Here is a 21,541-nt window from a genome sequence, read left to right on the forward strand (position 1 = left end):
CTCTCTCTCTCTCTCTCTCTCTCTGACACACACACACACACACACACATACACGAGTAAAATTTACTGACCTATTGTTTTTAAGATGAAGTTCTAAGAGCATCTTTCTTACAGGTAGAACCACCGCTATCCCTGTTTACGCTTTCTTCTGTATGCAATCTGCCAGCCAGGCAAAGCTGAAAGGGAAGATCTTTTAAATTAAAAGAATACATAATTTTTCTCCTGCCAGGAAGGTGTGAGCATCAAGGCAACAAGCTGAGCAAGTGAAGACAAGTCTGCTTGTAATACCTAAGCTTTCAGGTGGCCTGAGAGGTGAGGTGGTCACTCTGCTCCCAGAACAGAACGCAGAGCAGAGCCGGCAAAAGCCCTCAAGAGGTACGTGGTTGGGCCTTTGGTTTTTGCTCAACTGGATCCTCACATGTGTTTGGATTCTCTGATTTGCAGTAAATTCTCTAACATACAACACACCCTTATTTAATTGTTAGCATAAGAATGTCTTATTGCTGCATACGAATATTTTAATATCATCTACTATTTTGTTGAGTTTTTTTCCTTTACAGTATTGACCGATAACTGACTCTTGGTATACTAATTGAATTATGCATTTATTTGATAGTTATTATTATAATACTAGCTAATATTTATCAAGCGCAATGCCAGACACTGCACAGAGGTCATTTTATCTAATCTTCCATAACAATCTCAGGGCTGTGGTACACAGTTAGTTATGCAGTTGGCGCCCGGCTGAGAAGGCAAAATCAACCCTGGTCCCCCACCCACCAAGCTCTGTGCTGGAGCAGAGGTCTCGTGCCCCTGGAGGAAAGGAGATGTCTTCTTTACACAAAGGCAGCAGCCAGAATCAGTGCATTGGGAGCCTTGACCACCAATGAAAGAGATACCTTATGTCTCCCATTACCCAGATTAAGAAACCGAGGTACAAAGAGGTTAAGAACTTCCCTAAGGTCACACAGCTGGCAGGAGGTGGTCGCGAGACTAGTCCGGCAGCCAAACTTGCAGCCCAGGCTCTTAACCCAGATGCTACTGGTGTAGTGTCTTTCCCACCCCTGGGAATGCTCAGTCTTAGGTTGTGAGTGCCCAGAAGACAAGCATTCACGTCCACATGAGTTGCCTTGGGTTCTACACAACACGCTACATCAGTGAGCAGATGAGATGCATTCTTGACACTAAAGGAATGATTGCTCAGATCTTTGGGCAGAGATCTCCAGCTACTGCAGCCAGCTGCTTTAGACTGGAATTTCACGATGTAACAGGAAGAGAAGAGGCATTGAGAACTGTCAGGGAAACAACACCCTGAGGAAATCAACCCTCTAGATTCTGACGACAAACAAAAGTTTGGAGTCTGGAGGTCAGGCAGCCCAGTTTGCTCAGTGGGGTAAGCTTAACGAGAACTGTCCACCTACCTCCCTCGCACCCACACCTTACATCTTTGTGGAGCCTTGAAAGATCAGTCTGTCCATAAAATATATCTGCCTTCTAACTTTGCACCCCAATTCCCACCATTTAATGCATTTCTCTGGGTTATAGTTGTCCTACCTGCCACCAGCACCCTCCAGTTCCTTCCTGCTTGCTCCCTGATGCCTGAAATTCCTTGAACATGGAACAAAGGCTTTCATTTCATAGAGAGTGCTGAAGCTTAAAATGCAAGTGCCCCTCAGAGAGGTAGCAGAGTCATTTAAATTCACACCATGTAGCTGAGGTATAAATGAGGGATCAGGTTTTTTCCTGAGAGGACCTTTTGATGACGGAAAGGCAGAAGAGAGAATAAGGATACTAGAAAAACCGGTGCTGGAGAAAGGACAGTCTAGAGAGGGTAAAGGGCACAGGAAGGAGGTGAATCTGTGTGGCCTCAGCACATGTCCGCACCCACCTTGAGCCCCCGGTGGGTACTGGGCAGCCCGGTGCAGGGGAGAGGCGTGGCTTTCTTAGGGAGTCAGCTCTGGTCTGAAACCCAGCTGTGCAGCCCTAACAAGCTGCCTGACTTCTGTGCACCTTAATTTCCTCACCTGTAAAATGAGGGAAATAAAACCCACCATGCAGGCCTGCTTTGGGGACTATTTTATTTTAATTGTGATGAAATAACATAACATAAAATTTACCATCTTAACCACTTTTAAGTGTACAGTTCAGTGGCATTAAGTACATTCACATTGTTGTGTAACCAGCACCACTATTTATTTCCAGAACTCTTTTCATCTTGCAAAACTGAAACTCTATACCCATTAAGCAATAACTCTGCATTCCTGCCTCTTCTCAGTCTTTGATAACCACCATTCTACTTTCTGTCTCTATGAATTTGACTGCTCTAGGTGCCTCGGCTAAGTGGAATCATACAGTACTTGTCCTTTTATGACTGGCTTATTTCACTTAGAATAATGTCCTCCATCCCTGTCATAGTACATGTCAGAAATTCCTTCCTTTTATAAGGCTGATTAATATTCCATTGCATGTGTATACCACATTTTGTTTATCCATCCATCCATCGATGGACACTTGGGTTGCCTTCTACCTTGGCTGTAGTGTATAATGCTACTATGAACATGGTGTACAAATTTCTCTTCAAGACTCTCTTTACTTGAGGGTTTCTTTGAGACCCTCAGTTCTTCTGGGTATATACCCAGAAATGGAATTATTGGGTCATATGGTAATTCTATTTTTAATTTTTTGAGAGATCGCCATACTATTTTTCACACAGGCTGCACCATTTCACATTCCACCAATGGTGCACATGGATTCCAATTTCTCTACATTCTCCCTGACACTTGTTATTTTCTCTTTTTTTATAGTAACTATCCTAATTTTTTTAATTGAAGTATAGTTGATTTACAATATATTGTGTTAGTTTCAGGTGTACAGCAAAGTGATTTGGTTATGCATGTATATGTATACATATATTCTTTTTTCTATTCTTTTCCATTATAGTTTATTACAAGATATTCAATATAGTTCCCTGTGCTATACAGTAAGTCCTTGTTGTTTATCTATTTTATATATGGTAGTGTGCATCCGTTAATCCCATACTCCCAATTTATCCTTCCCCACCCTTCCCCTTCAGTAACCATAAGTCTTGTCTCGATGTCCATGAGTCTGTTTCTGTTTTGTAAATAAGTTCTTCTGTATCATATTTTAGATTCCACATATAAGTGATATCACATGATATTTGTCTTTGACTTACTTCACTTAGTATGATAATCTCTAGGTCCATCCATGTTGTTGCAAATGGCATTAGTTTATTCTTTTTTATGGCTGAGTAATATTCCATTGTATATATGTACCACATCTTCTTTATCCATTCATCTGTCAATGGACACTTAGCTTGCTTCCATGTCTTGGCTATTGTAAGCACTAGCGCTGCTATGAACATTGGGGTGCATGTATCTTTTCAAATTAGTTTTCGTCTTTTCCAGATATATGCCCAGGAGTGAGATTGCTGGATCATATTGTAACTCTCCTTTTAGTTTTTGTTTGTTTGTTTATTTATTTATTTATTTACTTATGGCTACATTGGGTCTTCGTTGCTGCGCACAGGCTTTCTCTAGTTGCGGTGAGTGGGGGCTACTCTCCATTGTGGTGCGTGGGCTTCTCATTGCGGTGGCTTCTCTTGTTGCGGAGCACGGGCTCTAGGCGCATGGGCTTCAGTAGTTGCGGTTCACGGGCTCAGTAGTTGCGGCGCGTGGGCTTTAGAGCACAGGCTCAGTAGTTGTGGTGCATGGGCTTAGTTGCTCTGCAGCATGTGGGATCTTCCCACACCAGGGCTCGAACCCATGTCCCCTGCATTGGCAGGCGGATTCTTAACCACTGCACCACCAGGGAAGTCCCTATTTTTAGTTTTTTTAAGGAACCTCCATACTGTTCTCCATAGTGACTGTACCAATTTACATTCCCACCAACAGTGTAGGAGGGTTCCCTTTTCTCCACACCCTCTCCAGCATTTATTATTTATAGACTTTTTAAGGATGGCCATTCTGACCCATGTGAGGTGACACCTCATTGTAGTTTTGATTTGCATTTTTCTAATAATTAGCGATTTGAGCATCTTTTCATGTGCCTGTTGGCCATCTGTATGTCTCCTTTGGAGAAATGTTTCTTTAGTTCTTCTGCCCTAACCATCCTAATTTTTAAATATAACCTGAATAAAGCTGCCCATGTACATGTCCAAAAGTCAAACAAATGAGTACAGAGAAGACTTGGAGAATAACATGGGATTACTTATCACAGACTTTCTTGAAGGGCAGCGGATCCCTCCTGCTCTCTCACTACTACACTGTGTCTCCTCCACCTCCTCTGAGGGGCTCGTGCTACTTTCTCATCATCCCTTTCCAAACGTTCCTCTCTCATCTGACTTGCCCTGCTGTGTTCAGCCTCCACAGGAAGTAGAATCTGGTCTCTATGTGCTTTTCTCTCTTGGAAAGCAGCTGTCTGAAATTCTGGTGAATAAAATTTTCCACTTCATTATACAGATAATGAAAATCACTTGACATATAGTAGATAATAAATGGTAGCTAATCTTCTGGTACCTATCTCACAGGGGTACTGTGAACAGTTAAGTGAGTAAATAAATGCACACAAAGTTCTTAGAACACTTAAGTGCTGAGGTTAGCTGTTATTATTGTATTGGTAGTAATGGGGAGCTCAGCTTGTTAGGATTTAATCACTTTTTAGCAAGAGATGCTGCCAACCACTTTGGGTCCAGTTGACCACTCTGAGGAAAGTCACCTTGGAGCAGATAATCTTTGGCTTTTCCAGAACTTTCAAGTGTTCCCCTTTAAGTATGCAAATGTAAGGTGAATAGCCGCCATTGCCTTGGGGTAATGGAATGACAGAGCTTTTGTAGCTTGACAGAAGGTGCTGTTCCCAATATACCCTTTGTAGGGGAAGGAGATGAATAAATCTGTACGGGGCTCAAGGAACCTCTCGAAAAGAAAAAGATTGAGAGGTAATCCTTTCCACGTGAGAGTTTGTGTTTCCAGGACCTCTCTGCTAGATTTGTGAGGTTCTGACTGAATCAGCTGACAGAACAGGAAACAGTTCTAGAGGGCAACTCGCTGAGAAGGAGGGCCACCTGGATGGTGGGGCAGGATCCCGGGGCTCAGCGGGGGTGGGTGAGAAGGGTGGTGATGGGCTCTGGCTTCTGCCTGCGTCTGGCTGACCCTCTGGACTAGAAACATCCCACCAAAGCAGTGGAGAAGTAACCAGTGGCTCTACGGCTTTGTCTAGTGGCTAGTTTATTTCGAACTGCCTGTATCTCCACGGTTTTTGCTTCCGAAAGAGACACAAGAACATGGTGAGAATCTTACAGTTTGCGTGCCTAGCACCCAGTGCACGTCTGGAATAAGGCAAGGCTCACTAAAGGTTGTGGGACTGGAGTTAGCCAGAAGGGCAGGACCAGGCACTGGGAGCCTGGGCGTTTCTTCTCTTCCTGCCTCGGTTCCAGCAGTGACGCCAGAACTGAGCTATGGGGAGAGTTAGCCAATGCTAGGGACATTTTGGGTGAGGACCATCCTCAGGGAAATGCAGGACAGGAGTTTCCTTCTCTTCCTCATGGTGTGTCATAGTTTCACTCTGCCATTTCAGCACTTAAAATCATAGCATTTAAAAATGGAAAATCAAGGTTTGTCCAAGGAATGGATCTTTTCCTTTTTTCTTTTTTCCTTTCTTTCCATCTATTAAAGCTGTAGAATGGCAAGTTCTGTGCATTAGATCCAAACGGTTTTGTTTACAAAGGTGGGGAAAGCTGACCTTTATGGAATTATGCCTTTTGCAAGAATACTGAGCAACTCTAGAATCTGGCAAACACAAATCCTCCCCTCCTAGACTTTTAACTAGAGGGAGAGGGCTGGCCCACCTCTTGACTACTCTACCTATTATGTACACAGCAGCCATCACCATATAAACACTGCAGCATGGTAACTGGCACAGTCTCAGCCCCACCCTTTTATTGCCTACACCTTTCCCCACCCACATTAAGCATTGTCAAGAATTGTGCAAAGAAAGCAAGTTATGTGGGCTCCATCCAAGCACATAGGAAGGACAGACTACAGCAGGGCAACAAAGGAAGGGGAGGTAACATCCACCTAGAAGTGACAGTTCAGGAATCCTCCACAGACTAGCTGGGTGACCCTGGAGAGGTTACTCCAAGTCTTGAGCCTCAGATTCCTCAAAGGTAAAGTGGGAATGACAGTAGTAAATGCATCTCACAGGACCCTTTGCAGGATAAAATGCACTAACAAGTAGTATATGGTAGGTCCTCAGTGAAGAGTTCCTCTCCTGGGACTTGCCTGGTGGTCCAGTGGGTGAGACTGCATGCTCCCAATGCAGGGGGCCAGGGTTTGATCCCTGGTCGGGGAACTAGATCCTGCACGCACACCGCAACTGAAGATCCCGCATGCTGCATCTAAGACCCGGTGCAACCAAAATAAATTAATAAATGAATAAATATATAAATAAGAAATATTTTTTTAAAAAAGAGTTCGTGGGCTTCCCTGGTGGCGCAGTGGTTGAGACTCTGCCTGCCAATGCAGGGGACACGGGTTCGAGCCCTGGTCTGGGAAGATCCCACATGCCGCGGAGCAACTAGGCCCGTGAGCCACAATTACTGAGCCTGCGCGTCTGGAGCCTGTGCTCCGCAACAAGAGAGGCCGCGATAGTGAGAGGCCTGCGCACCGCGATGAGGAGTGGCCCCCACTTGCCGCAACTAGAGAAAGCCCTCGCACAGAAACGAAGACCCAACACAGCCATAAATAAATAAATTAAATAAATTAAAAAAAAAAAAAAAGAAATTTAGAAGAAAGTGTGTTAAAAAAAAAAAAAAACTTTAAAAAAGAGTTCGTGTCCTGTGATGCCAGCTAAAAGGGTGTGTGTATTAGCCTGAGAACAGCAGGGGGTACTCCTGGGGGCCGGAGGTGTTCATTTCCTAGGCTCTCTGACACTTTCCTTGTCATCCATATTTCACTGTAACTGCCTCAGGCATGTTCAGATGGAAGTTTCTTGTGTTCAGGATACCCTCTCTAAACAGTTTACATCCTCAGGCCGCTTTTCAGTGGGGCCCCAGCAAGGGCTCCTAGGTAGGAACCATTAACTCCTTCCCCCAAGTGCTGCCTTTCTGTTCAGAATAAACTGAGATGGGAGGAAGGCCCAGCTACCAGCAATTAAAAGCAGCACTGCAACCCTTGGTATCTCCCCACAGAGCCCTTAGGCTCACATCTGGGGAAACAGTTGGTGGGAGAATTGGAAAAAAAGATTCCTCTTGTTCTTGCTGATGGGTTGTATTCCAAAGGCAGTACTTGACAGAAGCATCTTTCAGGCTTTTCCCAATCCATTTAAGGGCATCTAAGAGAAATGAAAATTATCTTCACCCTGCCCTTTCTTTGATCTCCCTCTTTTTTCCTCCTCTTGTCATTCTTCGTGTCTTTTCTATTCTCATCTCCTAATACTGATAGCTTTTTCAAAGTATCCTGGTATCAACTGCTCCACATGCAAAAAAATGCTATTTTCCCCTAAACTAAAAAAAGATTATTATAATAATAATTTTGAGGCAGAAAGCTCAAGGCCAAGGTAATAAATACAACTTTTAAATCTTTTTTTTTACTTTTTGGGTTTATTTATTTATTTATTTATTTATTTATTTTTGGCTGTGTTGGGTCTTCGTTTCTGTGCGAGGGCTTTCTCTAGTTTCGGCAAGTGGGGGCCACTCTTCATCGTGGTTCGCGGGCCTCACATTATCGCCGCCTCTCTTGTTGCGGAGCACAGGCTCCAGACGCGCAGGCTCAGCAACCGTGGCTCACAGGCCTAGTTGCTCCGCGGCATGTGGGATCTTCCCAGACCAGGGCTCGAACCCGTGTCCCCTGCATTGGCAGGCAGAGTCTCAACCACTGCGCCACCAGGGAAGCCTTAAATTTTTTTTTTTTTTTAATTATTTATTTATTTATTTATTTATTTTTATTTTATGGCTGTGTTGGGTCTTCGTTTCTGTGCGAGGGCTTTCTCTAGTTGTGGCGAGTGGGGGCCACTCCTCATCGCGGTGCGCGGGACTCTCACTATCGCGGCCTCTCTTGTTGCAGAGCACAGGCTCCAGACGCGCAGGCTCAGTAGTTGTGGCTCACGGGCCTAGTTGCTCCGCGGCATGTGGGATCCTCCCAGACCAGGGCTCGAACCCGTGTCCCCTGCATTGGCAGGCAGATTCTCAACCACTGCGCCACCAGGGAAGCCCTTAAATTTTTTTTTTAATGAATGAAGTACTACACACTTGTGGGAAAAGGAATCCAGCATATGTATACTATACATATACATATGTATAGTATACATATTTTATATCAATACTATAAATAGGATAAAAGCCCTCCGTTCTGACCCATTCCCCTCAATCCTTTTCCCTAGAGGTGACCACCACTTAACAGTCTAGTATGCATTCTTCCAGATATTTCTGTCATTTTTGGTCATTTAGCAGATACGTAGTACTTGCCAACTATGTTCTGGGCAGAGTGATAGGTGTTGGAACCAATGGTGAGTAAACATAAATAAATAAATAAATATATATATATATATATATATATACACACACACACATGTATTTGTCATATCTATTGGCAAAAATGAGATTATGTTTCTCAATAAATAATATCTCAGAGCCACTTTTCCTTGTATGTAGAAATAAATATATACATAAATAAATATTTATGGTTTTTAACAGCTGTGTAGTATTCCACTGTAAGGATACACCCTGTATATGTTGTTTTAAAAACAAGCAGCATTCCCTCTGCTTGCAGAACGTAGAGCAACCTGCTCCACATGGCTCACTTGAGCAGAACCCGGAGGTCTGGATGGGGATGCTCTGGGGCCCGTCCCCTGCTCGAGGGTAGAGGGGTGGCCAGCCGAGTGGGCTGACCCTCGGGACTCAACAGGCAGGCAGGGCGTCCAGGAGCACAGTGCGCCTGCCCAGCACCCAGCTGGCCAGTGGGTAACTGAGTTCACACCCGGGTCCCTCTGACTCCAGAGCTGCGGCCAACACAGCTCCCATTACAGTCTGCCGTCCTGGTCGTCCTGTTTCTAGCATCTCCTTTGGCCATAAACTCTGTAGGCACTGATTAAGCAAGGAGAAGGAAAGGCGAGGAAATAAACTTGAGGACATGAAAAATGCAGCCAGAGGAGGACTGTGTGTGTGTGGGGGGGGGCGGTTTTCTCAAAACTAGTCACTTTTTCATGCCTGTGGATGGGGCAGGGTGTGTGTGTGTGTGCGTGTGTGTAGGGGGATGGGCAGTGAGTCCTCCCTTTGTAATTAAGAGCAGCAAATGCAGTTAGAGACAGTAAGAAGTTTTTGCTTCATACTCCTCCCCATGATCTGCCCCCAGTTTCCTCCTCTGGAGCTGCTAATGAATAACCGATCTTAACACCCAAGTTCAATCCCGTCCCCCGTCACCGTCTCAGGCCAGGGTACTACGACGACAACGCTGAGGTCCGGGGCAGTGGGAACATTCCTCAGCAGTTACTTAGCTGGGTGGTGAAAAACAAAATGCAGCCTAATTGGCCAGTGGCCTTTTCTAGTGAATGAAGGAGGTTTCTGTTTTAAGAAATAAAGTGACTTCTCCGCGGCTGTTGATTCACTGCCCACAGGGAGATTTTTGAGCCGAGGCTTCCTAGCCTCGGTAGAAATTTGCATACAACTTCCACTTCCTGCTTTGGAGCCTGTTCCTGCTTACCTGGGCCGGGAGAGGGTGGAGGGAGGCCCGGAGCGACCCAAGGTGGAGTGACCCAAGAAGGAGAGAGCGTGATCACCCCTTGGCCCGGTCTGTCTGTCCGTGGTGGCTCTAAGGTAAGTTGTTCAGAGTTGTCATCTGCCTCGCCTTACTTCTTAACTTTTGACCCGTTTCCCAAAACAGTTTTCTCCTTTACTGAAATGTGCTGCCTTACTTTCCTCCACCCGCCTCTCCCCACCTTTCGTTTGTTTGTGTACAGAGAGACCAGCTTGGGCTGAGAAAATGACAGCTACATTTCTGCTGTGAGAAAATGCTGGTGGTTTAGTATTTCAGACGGGTGAGCGAAGATTAACTCTTTGAGGAGTGGAGACACACACACGCCTGTGTTTGAGTACTTAGTGTCCCCACAAGTTTCGATTAAGAAGACAAGCGCCATTCTCCAGGGAGGGAGCCGGGGATGGCACAGATTAAGGAATTGGCTTCCAGCCTCAGACACGTCAGTGGCAGAGATGGAAGGAGAACTCCCAAGTTTTCTTGATCCCTATTTCACTCGGGGGGGAAAAAAAATCAACACCACGTTCTTGGGCCAGTAAGTTCATCTCCTCTCTGTGCTGGCTGTGGTGCCTTCTCAGCTCCTCTCCCACAGCCCTCCACCCTCCCAAATGACCCAGACATTTGCTGGCACGGACAGTAGGCCTGAGCCTTTAGGGAAAACCCGGGGAGAAGTGCTATTATTTGATCTTAGAAGCTAATCGAGCTTCCTGTGACTTTCAAGTTCAAGATGATTTCTTAGCATGGGGGATATTTTTCAATGAACGGGGAAAAAAAGAGACCAAATAAATAATAAAAGCAGAGGACAAGAAACTTGGTTTCAAGTTCTCACTCCACTCCTTGCTGGCCCTGTGACTTATGCAATTTACTTTGGTTTCCCTAGGCCTGGATTTCTTCATCAATAAAATATGTGTGGGGTGGTGAACTAACAAGATTATGTCGAAATTCCCTTCTAACGAAATAAGGCTGGGGTGATGGGAATCCCAGAGGGGTAGCCATAATGGGTGGTCTTAGAAGAGTGCGTTTTGTTTACTGATTACTCAAATACATTCATCTTACCTCTCGCTACTAAGAGATAGTTAGTCCCTGGAGGAAAAGGACTCCTTTCTTAATCCTTCTCTACCCTCAAGCACTCAGTATACTATCAAACACCTTGTAGGCACTCAGGTTTCTTCCATATAAGCTGCTCTGATTTGTTTCACTCATCTGCTCTCGAGGCAAAAGGTGACTCCATAGTCTGGGTAAAAGGCTGAGAGTGGCGGTGTGGTGTGCTGGGCTGCCTCGTGGCTCTGCAGGAGGCTGCCTGGAATTTAGGTGTTATTATTGGCTCTAGTTAAATAGGAGAAAGCAGGGGGTTTCTTGAATTAGTTTATGTCCCATTTGGGTTACCCAGGAAGAACCAGTCCGTGCACTTGCCCACAAAGTCAAGGCAGGCCCGAGAGCTGGCAGATGAGCCTGGCTCCAGAAGGCTACGTTACTGACTTAGCAGGAGCTGGAAACCACTCCTTGGCTAGACCAGTCACTGTGTGGGGGGCCTTTAATGGGGGGTGAAGGGAAGCTGTGAAGCACATCCTGATACCATGTAAGGGTGATGACTAGGATCAGACGCATTATTAGATGACCGACACACAGAATCCTTAACCTTTTCCAAACCACTACTTTTTAAAAGATCCTGATTGTTTCTTTTGAGCTGTTACTCTCCCTCCATACAGTTCAAGCAGGCCCTGACTGTGTGGGATGGACTGACTCACGGCTTTCGGTATTTCTCAGCTGTTTCTGTGGAATATCAAGGCCCTGGTATGGTCCTTGTCATGTTTTTAGATGGCTCTCTCTGTCACCCTGGGATGGGAGGACAGGAATTTCAAGATGTTTCACCTGTGATGAGTTACTGATTTTTATTTTCAAATAACATGCACCACTATCTGAAATCATGCTGTTATTTGCTGCCAGCCTAGCTTTGATCCAGAAAGGCCACCCACAGTCATTCTTCATCTGGTGTCATTTGTGATGGGGTGGCACTAGACAGAAGCCCCCTGCTCTGCTCCGTGCCTGGGGTGGGCTGACTAGGAGTGAAAGCGTGTTGGGGAGAAGACTTTTAACTTGGGGGTACTCACTTTGGGAGGGTGCAAAGATGGAAAATATTTAAGCCTGCTTCTCTCAAGATTAAGGTGTTAGTGATTTTCAAATGCTCTGAGAATAAGAAGAGAAGAAGGCAGTCATAGTTGCACGAATTCAGAATCATAGTTGCAGGCACTCAGAAAGATCGATTATGCGGGTAGTTTGTCTAAATTAAATCTATATTTCGAAGAATCGAAATCTCGGAAATATCCTGAATTCTAATCATTTTTCTGCTACAGGAAAATTTAGATTAGCCTTTCAAAACACATATGAATTGCAGGCAACTGCTGCAGGGAAAACAAAAAAGAGCACACAGATGAGCCATATTAAACTTTAAATTCCTTTCAGATCCAACGAAATGACCCCTAATGTTTGATCACAGTTCCTTATCAAAACAACCCTGCAGGCCTTCCGTGAGAAAGCATCTGAGGATTAGAATCAAGAAGCTCTCCCCCTGGGCCTCTCCTGTTTCTTCCTAGTGCATTGTCACCGAGATATTTTTAGTTCCTGAAGCCCAGGCTGTCCTTCTCCTTCTGACATTTGACATTCTTTGCGTCTCTTGCCCAGCAGGCCTCCTACTCGCCCACATGTGCTTCTATGCCTGAGTGTTAAGCTCACTCTGTGCCTCTGTGTGTGTGTGTGTGTGCATGTGTATAGATGTGTACACAGACCTTCCTGGGGAGCAGAAGTTGTAAATTGGCTGAGGGAGGGAGGTGGGCTTTCATCCCCTCATGATTCGCAGAGCTGAGCCAGTTTGGCGTGGTTCCCTGATAAAGCAGCTGAGATCAAGCTATTCAGGACTGACTGGAGCCCCCAGCCTGCTTGACCCCCTTCCTTCATCCTGAAGACGCAGGCTGGCTGGGGTCTGGGCAGCTCCCTGAGCGATGATGGAAACTTGGCTCTTCCCCACCTCACTGTTTTCCTGCACTCATGGTTCCAGTGTTTTTCCTTCTTCCTCTCCCAGGCGGGGTCCCCAGGTCTCCCTCCCACCTCCGATTTCCCTTCCTCCTCCTCTGTGCTGTCTGCCCAGACTCTTCCCAGCTCAGCAGCTTACCTATAACACTCTTGCCTTTTGCCTGCATTCATTCTTTCCCTTCCCTTCCGACTGTAATACGTGAAAATCACAGTTTAAGCAATACGTAAAAATCACAGTTTAAGCAAGCCTCTCTCCTCCACCAATAAAGGACAAGTTTTTTAAACTTTTCCTTCAAGGTTTCCCACACTCCTTGCTTCTCTTCCATTTTCCTTTCTTCCTTTCTATCCCTTCTCCTCCCTCTGCCGATTTTTTCCTTTCTGCCCCTTCTTTTCCTCACTCTGGGGTCTGGACTGAATTAAGAATCACGAACGTGTGTTTAGAGAAACCTTATCTGAAACAAAACAAACAAACAAGAGAACCCATGGGCTGGTTTGAGGTTGTTCTCTAAACGGTTTTTACCAGCTTCCAGCGTGGTGGAGTCAGTCCTTTCCCATTAGCCCCGTCATTGAGTTGAGCAGCTCAGAGGAGTTGCAGAGCGAACTTCTGCACGTCAGGTCGGGTCACGCTGCACCGCCTTCAGCCTGCTGTGAGCTGTACTGTGCAGGGTATGAACAAGGGCCAGTAAATGTTCCCTTGTCTCCAGGGCTCACCACTGCTTCCAATCCTCTGGCAAACCAAATGGAAGAACTTCTCTGTCTGGGAAATTCTGCAAGTAAACTTGGAAATATTTCTTCACTGGAATTTGAACCTGAGCCACACGGTTCACTCAAAACCAGCTTCCACTAAGCAAACTGATGTTGGGAGAGTTTGCATGCGTTGGGGCAGTAAACAAAGAACATTAATGAGTTTAAAGATCTTTTTAAAATCCGAAATTTTTGGACAGTTCTGAAAAAAAATTACTCCCTGGAGAATGAAGTGAGACCTTGAGAATCTGTGACTGCAAGGATCTGGTCCAAATTGCATCTGAGGGTCTTCCTAGCTGTAAATTTATATATTTATTAATATGTCCACCTGAAATATTCATGCTGTGTGTCTCTAGGACCCTTCAACCCTATTGTTGACCCAAAGAATGCTTTTTTAAAAAAATCCAAGCAGTTGGTAACAGCAAGCCTTGATCATTTAGGAGCTGGTAATGTGGTTTATTAACTACTCAGGCTGCTCACTCCTGCCCTTCCTCTGTCTCTTGCTCTATTTGTCTTCTTCCAGGGACATAACACCTTCATTAAATCCCATCCATCCTTGCCTCAGAGGCGTCCCCTGGAAGATATCCCCTCTCTAGATGCATCGCCATTTATCGTCACCCTTTGTTTGTGCTCTGTCAACAAGTTTTCAATTTACTTTGAATTCAGTTTATGATTAAAATTTAATGAGATCCAATCAAGTGCTTTTCTCAAATCAAGATGCCTCTGCAGTTTCATCCATATCCTCTATTGTAGTGGCATGAAGGAGAGCCATCACAGGTTTCCAGCCTGGCCATTCTTCATAAAACACAGGTGGCATGTATCCACGCCTCCTTAGCTTCAGGGTGAATGGTTCTGAAACCTATCTATTCCAGGAGCTTCTAGGGTTTACTCAGCTCCTGCCACCCCCTTTCTCCCCTCACCCCACATTGCTGTACAAGTCAGCGCTCCCAGCCGAGAATCAAGTGGGTTCAGTGCCCAGGCTCTGGTGCTGAACTGCTTGGATTTGAACCCTAGCTAGGCTACTTACTGGCCCTGTGACATTGGGAAAGTTACTTACCCTCCCTGTGTTCAGTTTCCCCATTCCAAAAATGGGGCTGACAACAGTACCTACAAATAGGGTGGCTGAGAGGATAAGTTAATACATGTAAAACACTTGGAACAGTATTTGACACATAGTAAACATTTAACAAATATTAACAATTATTGTTAACAAAAGGTAAGGTTTCTTAAGTATATCCATTTCATTAGGTTTATATTGACTTATCAGCATAATCTATATCAGAGCTTGATAAACTACAACTCGAGCCAAAGGTGGCCTATGGTCTGTTTCTGTACCTGCCTATTGCTAAGAATTTATATTTTTAAAGGGTTGTTTAAGAACAAACAAACTAACTGAAAAGCAGAGTATGAAACAGAGACGGTATGTGGTCCACAAATGTGAACTATTTACTATCTGGTTCTTTACAGAAAAGGTTTGCCAGTGCCTGATCTATGTGGTTTAATGGAAAGAGGTAGGAGGTCTATAGGCTAGAATTGGCAGTGACTTTGGAAAAGCTACTTAATGTGCCCAAGGCTCTGTACAATAGGAATGGTGAAGTGAAACCACATACCCCGCCTGTGACCCAGCTGTTTTAAGGACCAGATGAGATGATGTATATCAAATCTGCCAGAAATACACATGTTGGTTAAAAAGATATGGTCTCCATACATTAGGCTCATATAATAGGTTTAGCGTCCAGGTATAAAACAAGTGAACATTGTCTAGAAAACAGTTCTAAAGCCAAATCACTTGTTGTTGTAAAAATAACAAAATAGCCATTGTTTTTGGAGAGCTTAATATGGGCCAGGCCCTACAGCCAGCACTTTATTTACACCTTCTTCTTTTACCCTCACAATACCCTCCTATGGGGCAAATGCTGTTATTTTCCCCACTTTACAGATGAGAAAAATGAGGCCCAGAGAAGTTAAATAATTTTCTCAAGGTCACACATCTAATCGTGCAGCTAGCAGAGAAAATTTAATCATGGGGAGCTTGAATCTAGAGCCTGTGCATTTAAGTCCTGCATATTTTCCACATCCTAGAAATATGTATTGATTCAGGGTAAGCCCGTCTGGATGGCAGAAGCCACAGTTAACTGTGAACGTGGACACCATATCTGTGAATATGTGCCCTAAGAGACACTTGTGTCCTATGCACACCAGGCTGGGGTCTAAGAGACCTGCAGAAAGCGAGGCGGGCATGATGGGAGGAAAAGAAGCTTTTGGATGAACGATGAGATAAGAAAGGTAGTGCTGCGAAGACTGATAGGCTCTGTTTCGAGAAACTAATAATTGAAGGCAGAATGTGCTGGAGGAGAGAAAGGTTGCTGGGAACAGATATGAGCGAAGACTTGGAGGCAGCAAAAGAGAGAGAAAGAGAGAATAAATGGGAAATTCTGTGAATGGGACACCAGGGAACATTGTCACAGGGGATGTCAAAACTACTCATGTCTGGATAAGGTCTTATCTGTAAAACCAGGCTACGCAGGAAGGGTAGGGGGCAGAAGGGAAGCGAGAGAGGCTGGGACAGAAAAACTGACAGAGAGATTTGAAGAAAGATGCTGGTCAGAATCTAAGAGCTGGAACCACAGCTCACCGTCCAAAGGGCAGTGAGATTCCAGAGAAGGAAAACTGCTGTCTCTTGGGTCAGATCAGAGTAAGAACCAGGCTCACATACACCACGGTTTCACCTGGTTGTGTGGCCCTGGGACTAGCCCTCCATTCCTAGCTTGTGCCACCCCAGTCCCACCCCGGTCCCACCCACTCCCACCGCGGACAAATGTCCCCACCCTCTGCTGAACGGTCTTTTGTAATTTTTTTTTTTTTTGAGATCCACTGAGTTGGGTTTTTTTTTTAATTAATTAATTAATTATTTATGGCTGTGTTGGGTCTTCGTTTCTGTGCGAGGGCTTTCTCTAGTTGCGGCAAGTGGGGGCCACTCTTCATCGCGGTGCGCGGGCCTCTCACTGTCGCGGCCTCTCTTGTTGTGGAGCACAGGCTCCAGACGCGCAGGCTCAGTAATTGTGGCTCACGGGCCTAGTTGCTCCGCGGCATGTGGGATCTTCCCAGACCAGGGCCCGAACCTGTGTCCCCTGCATTGGCAGGCGGATTCTCAATCACTGCGCCACCAGGGAAGCCCTGGTCTTTTGTATTTTATGGGACGGTTCACTCTCTCCTGGGTGGGCTCAGCAGTGCCTCTCTCATATTGGTTCTTAATCTTTGTGAACATCAGAATCACTTGGAGCTTCTCCTTTTCCTTTTTTTATCTTTTAAGTAGATATACAGGCACTTGGTACAAAACTTAAAAGGTAAAAAATGCTCTGAAAAGCAAGTCCCTCTCCTGCCCCTGTTCCCAGTCACCCAGTTCCCTTCCCAGAGGCATCCTCTGTTGCAGCTTTCGGACGTGATGGTGTGGGCATATACAATCTCAGATCGTACAAAGGGTAGCGTACTTTACACACTGTTCTGCTCTTTCCTTTTTTAACTTCACAGTAAACCTTGGAGATGGTTCCACATCAGTTCACACGGCACTTCCTCAGTCTTTTCAAAAAGATGCAGAGTGTTCATTGTAAGGCTGGACCATAGTTTTAAAAAGCAGAACCTTTTTGGACGCGTGGGTTGTTTGTAGTCTTTGCTGTTACAAACATTGCTGCATTGCCTATCCTCATAGCCTCTTCGTTTTACATAATACGTGCATATCTCTGTAGAGGAAATTCTTGGAAATGAAATTACTAGGTCAAAGGACATAAGATTTTTATTTATTTATTTTTATTTATGGCTGTGTTGGGTCTTCGCTTCTGTGCGAGGGCTTTCTCTAGTTGTGGCAAGTGGGGGCCACTCTTCATCGCCGTGTGCGGGCCTCTCACTATCGCGGCCTCTCTTGTCGCGGAGCACAGGCTCCAGACGCGCAGGCTCAGTAATTGTGGCTCACGGGCCCAGCTGCTCCGCGGCATGTGGGATCTTCCCAGACCGGGGCTCGAACCCGTGACCCCTGCATTGGCAGGCAAATTCTCAACCACTGCGCCACCAGGGAAGCCCTGGACATAAGATTTTAAAATTCTGATAGTTATGGCCAAATTGTACAGATTACACTCCCCTTGGCAAAATATGAGAGAACCTATTTACCTGTGGGACTTAAACAGAAGAAAAAGGGAGCCCTGGCCCCGCCTCAGAATCTCTAGGTGTGAGGCCTGGACATCTGTATTGTGAGCCTCAGAAAGCGCTTCTGAAACAGAAACTCTGCTGGGGTCCCTGGCCAGCCAGCCTCTCCCTTCCCCCAGGGGCCTGAAGCAATGAGCTAGACATGGCTGTCTGCTCCAGCCTCTCCCTGGCTTCCGGCTTCCAAGCTCAGCATCATGGTGATAAGCTGAGACTGTCTAGAGCACCGCCAGCCCTGGGGCTTACCAGGGCCTGGCTGGCAGGTCTTCTGTCCCCCTCAGGGGTCATAGACTTCTCCTCTAGGTCATGGCTAGAAAACAGGGCTTTTCCACTTAAAACCAATTGCCACCCGCTGTTAAGGATGGGAGCACAGGCTGTGCCAGGGTTACAACCGCCTGGACATCATATAGAGAAGGGTCTGGAATAAAACAGGGAAATTAGAAATGGTTAGGAGCGATGAGATACTGAGTTAATTTTTTTCAATGTGCATTATTTATTTATTTTTTTTACAATATTGACATTAAAGACCAAAAAGTAAAACTGTCATTTCCGACCCAACCCACTGATCTGCCCAAGGCCCTCTGATGTGGTGTCGGCGTGTAGTTTTTCTCTGTGACATCCTCAGGAGGGTGGCAGGGATTTTCTGTCGGTTCTGGCCGGGGTCTAGGGCTGGAGGGGCCCTCGTGGTGACTGCAGGCCTGCCCCACCCTCTGCTGTTCTTCGAGAAGCTCTGAGGATGCAAGAGGAGACCAGCTGCCTTCCTGTCTGGAGCAGAAGAGCAGATGTCCCAGCACGCTGGGTGGTGGACTCACTGTTATTCTGCCAGCGAGGGTTCAGGTCAACCCTGCCGTGGGTGGGTGGGACCTCTTCAGGCATGGCCCAGGCCCGCCTCGGGGCCTGACACTTAGTGGAACTTAATACATATTTGAGAGGAAGAGAGGAAAAGGGAAGGGTATAATTTCAAGAACTCTGAAATCCTCCCTGCCACCTTTCATAAGCCTGACATCCTCACTGTCCGGGATCCTTCCAGCTACATGGATCTGTCTCCTCTCTGAAACAGGCATCAATCATTCATTCATTCAACAAATATTTATTGAGCACCTACTATGTACCAGGTATAGTTCTAGATGCTGGGAGTACAGCTGTGAACAGAAGAGTCAAAAATCACGCCCTCATGAAATTTACATTCTGGGGAAGGGGGGAGGCAATAAACAAGGAATGTACTAGATATTTGTATTTATAACATATGTTTTATAGTATATACAGTGGTGATAACTGCTAGAGAGAATGATAAAGCAGGGAAGGGAGACAGAGAGTGCAAGGAGCATGTAAAAATTTTAGAGAGTGACCAGGGATCCCTCACTGAGAAAGCGAGAGCTGAGTAATCACCTAAAAAAGAAAGGAATCAAGCCATGCAGATATGTAGGGGAAGAGTGTTCCAAGAAGAAGGCACAGCAAGTGCAAAGGCCCTGAGGTAGGGCCTTTGATTTCCTGTATTAGTTGTCTTCCTTTAGCTGGATCACAAGCAACTTGAAGGTAGGAATAATGTTTTATGACTTTAGAAATAATTTTGTTTACCTTTCACAATATACGCTCTTGTACCTTTTGAGTTTTGTGTCACTTGTAGGTATTACCATTTGTAAAAAAATTTTAACTGAGCTTATGCCTCAGAAGAGGGGGTACACAGCACAGAGCTGGACACATAGTAAGGTTCAGTAATCATTAGCTGTTTGAATATTTGTAATGACAAATTTAAAACATCAGAGTTCATTTTGTTTTTTAAAGATTACTAATCCCATAGCTTTCCTGAAAGGTTGTTTATTGCCATACCAGGTTTATTCACTATCATCCGAGGAACCATCTGTTCATTTTCAGATCAGTTTCAACTCTAGAATTCCCACCCTAGGATGGACCTCAGATTCCCAGTCAGTGACCGCACTCCAGAGATGACCACATTTGTCACCCTTTTTATTAGCTTCCTCCAAGTCCTTGAAGGTTCCTCAGCTAGAAGAGAATTTGCAACTTTTTAAATTTAATTTAATTTTTTTAGGGAAGCACTTCTAAGGTATTCACATTTGAAGACCCAGGGAGAATATAAACAATTGTACCTGAAGTGTAGAAAATGAAAATGAATTGCATACCAAGAAATAGCTGACAGCATTTAGTTCTCTTGCGGGCTGGCTTGCTGGCTGCCCCTCTTACCCCGACAACCCCCCCCCCGACACCCCCTCCCCCTTTCAGCTGTGGGCCCACAGATGCTTGCAGGAGATTACGCAACACTCAGCCAGCCCTTCGGAAAATACTTTTGTTTCCTGACCAGCTGAAGAGCATGTTGTATGGCATATCCAATTTCATAGCTGTAGAAAAATTGTAAGAAAGAAAGGAAAACAATGGTGAACATTTTAAAATACTCAGTAGTTGAAAAATGTGTGTTTTGGGTAGGTCTCATCAACTGAAATCAGTTGAAATTTGTGTGTTTTTACAGGGTCTAAGCAATTTAGGTGATGAGGTCTATCCTCTGCAGAGTCAAGGGGCAGGAAGCACACCCAGCCTAGACAGCAGCCTAGAAAAGAGCCAGCCTGGGGCAGGGGACACCAAGGCAAGGAGGGAGGGCTGGCAGGGACTTGGAGCCTGAGGGAATTTTCTGTTGTGCCAGAAAATGGTACAAAGGTTGTTTGCAGCAGATGTGTAAGTCTGATACCAAGTGAGAGTCAGAGAAGTGTTAGAGGGCATTCATTTGGCAGGGAGTGCAGGGCAGATTGAGGTCTCTTTCTATAGGCCGGGAAGATAAATTTGGTGGGAAACTACTGAACCCACTTCTGCTCTTTGGGGCAGCATTTTAAAATGCGTGCTGTCTTGTTGCCATTGGGTTGGGTACCGGGCACAAGAGAAGGGGAATTCACAATTTTCCAACTTGTCTTAGCACAATAACTGATGGGCATCGTGCCTTTGGGCACAGTAAGCCCTCAGTGAGTGTTTGTGTTTGAAATTCTGCATGGATAAAATAGGAATTTAAAAATCCACCACGCCCGGCACCACCCCTTCTCCCTGTATGGCACTTGAGGTATGCTATGTACGAGGCCTGCACGGAACAGACGGCCAGGATTTTTTCTTTTCACTTCCTCGCTCCCACTATCCCTGCTCTGGAGCCTTCTGCAGGCCTCCCGTCATCACCCTGTGACATCTTTTTCCGTGACCTGCCTCCTTCCTTCCTCTGGAGCCTAAGCATCCTGGGACATCATCTCAACCAATCTTCTGATAAGGGGAGGCGAATTTTCTTTCTCATTCTGTTATGTTGATTGAGAGTTCTATTTTTATAGGTAAAGCCAATATTACCTGGACTGTGGGCTAACTGCTCTGTGGGCTAAAGGCTAGTTTAGCGAGCCTTGTCCGTGCAGCTACTACATCACAGACCAGATGGTCATGCAGGCATTGTGCAAGAGGGTATTAAGCCCTCCAAATAACCTATAGTTGTAAGTGGAAAATGTCACCATGACCTTTTTTCCAGTGCTTTTTAAACTCAGGCTTTAAAAATCTTTTTTTAAAATTGGGCAATAGTCACAGGGGGCAAAAGTTTAAAACTTCAGAAGGTAAAAACTCTCCCTCTCCCCCGTCTCCCTCAGCTTAGCTCCATTCTCAAAGGCACCCAATGCACCAATGTCTTGTGTGTCCTCCATACACGTTTTATACGTGTGCAAGCAGTTGTGCTCACACATACACATTCCCCTCTCTTTATTTTTTCACACAAAATAGCAGCATCGTATACACATTGGTCTGCACCTTGCTTTTTTTAAATCACTTAACAGT

At 45.4% G+C, this 21,541-nt stretch overlaps 1 protein-coding gene across 2 annotated transcripts in view; it reads left to right on the plus strand.

Annotated features, from left to right (window-relative positions):
• The first annotated feature begins 9,463 nt into the window (after positions 1 to 9,463).
• Positions 9,464 to 21,541, plus strand: part of TRAF3IP2 (TRAF3 interacting protein 2) — a 41,274-nt gene continuing 29,196 nt past the window's right edge. Inside the window, exon 1 of one of the 2 annotated variants that reach the window (XM_061206995.1) lies at positions 9,464 to 9,825. The gene's annotated coding sequence lies outside the window, so the exon portion shown is untranslated. The remainder of the gene's footprint in view (positions 9,826 to 21,541) is intronic. The other variant, XM_061206994.1, reaches the window with a different exon arrangement.

The sequence above is a fragment of the Eubalaena glacialis genome, chromosome 12 (genome assembly GCF_028564815.1).
Source record: "Eubalaena glacialis isolate mEubGla1 chromosome 12, mEubGla1.1.hap2.+ XY, whole genome shotgun sequence".
Taxonomy (NCBI): domain Eukaryota; kingdom Metazoa; phylum Chordata; class Mammalia; order Artiodactyla; family Balaenidae; genus Eubalaena; species Eubalaena glacialis.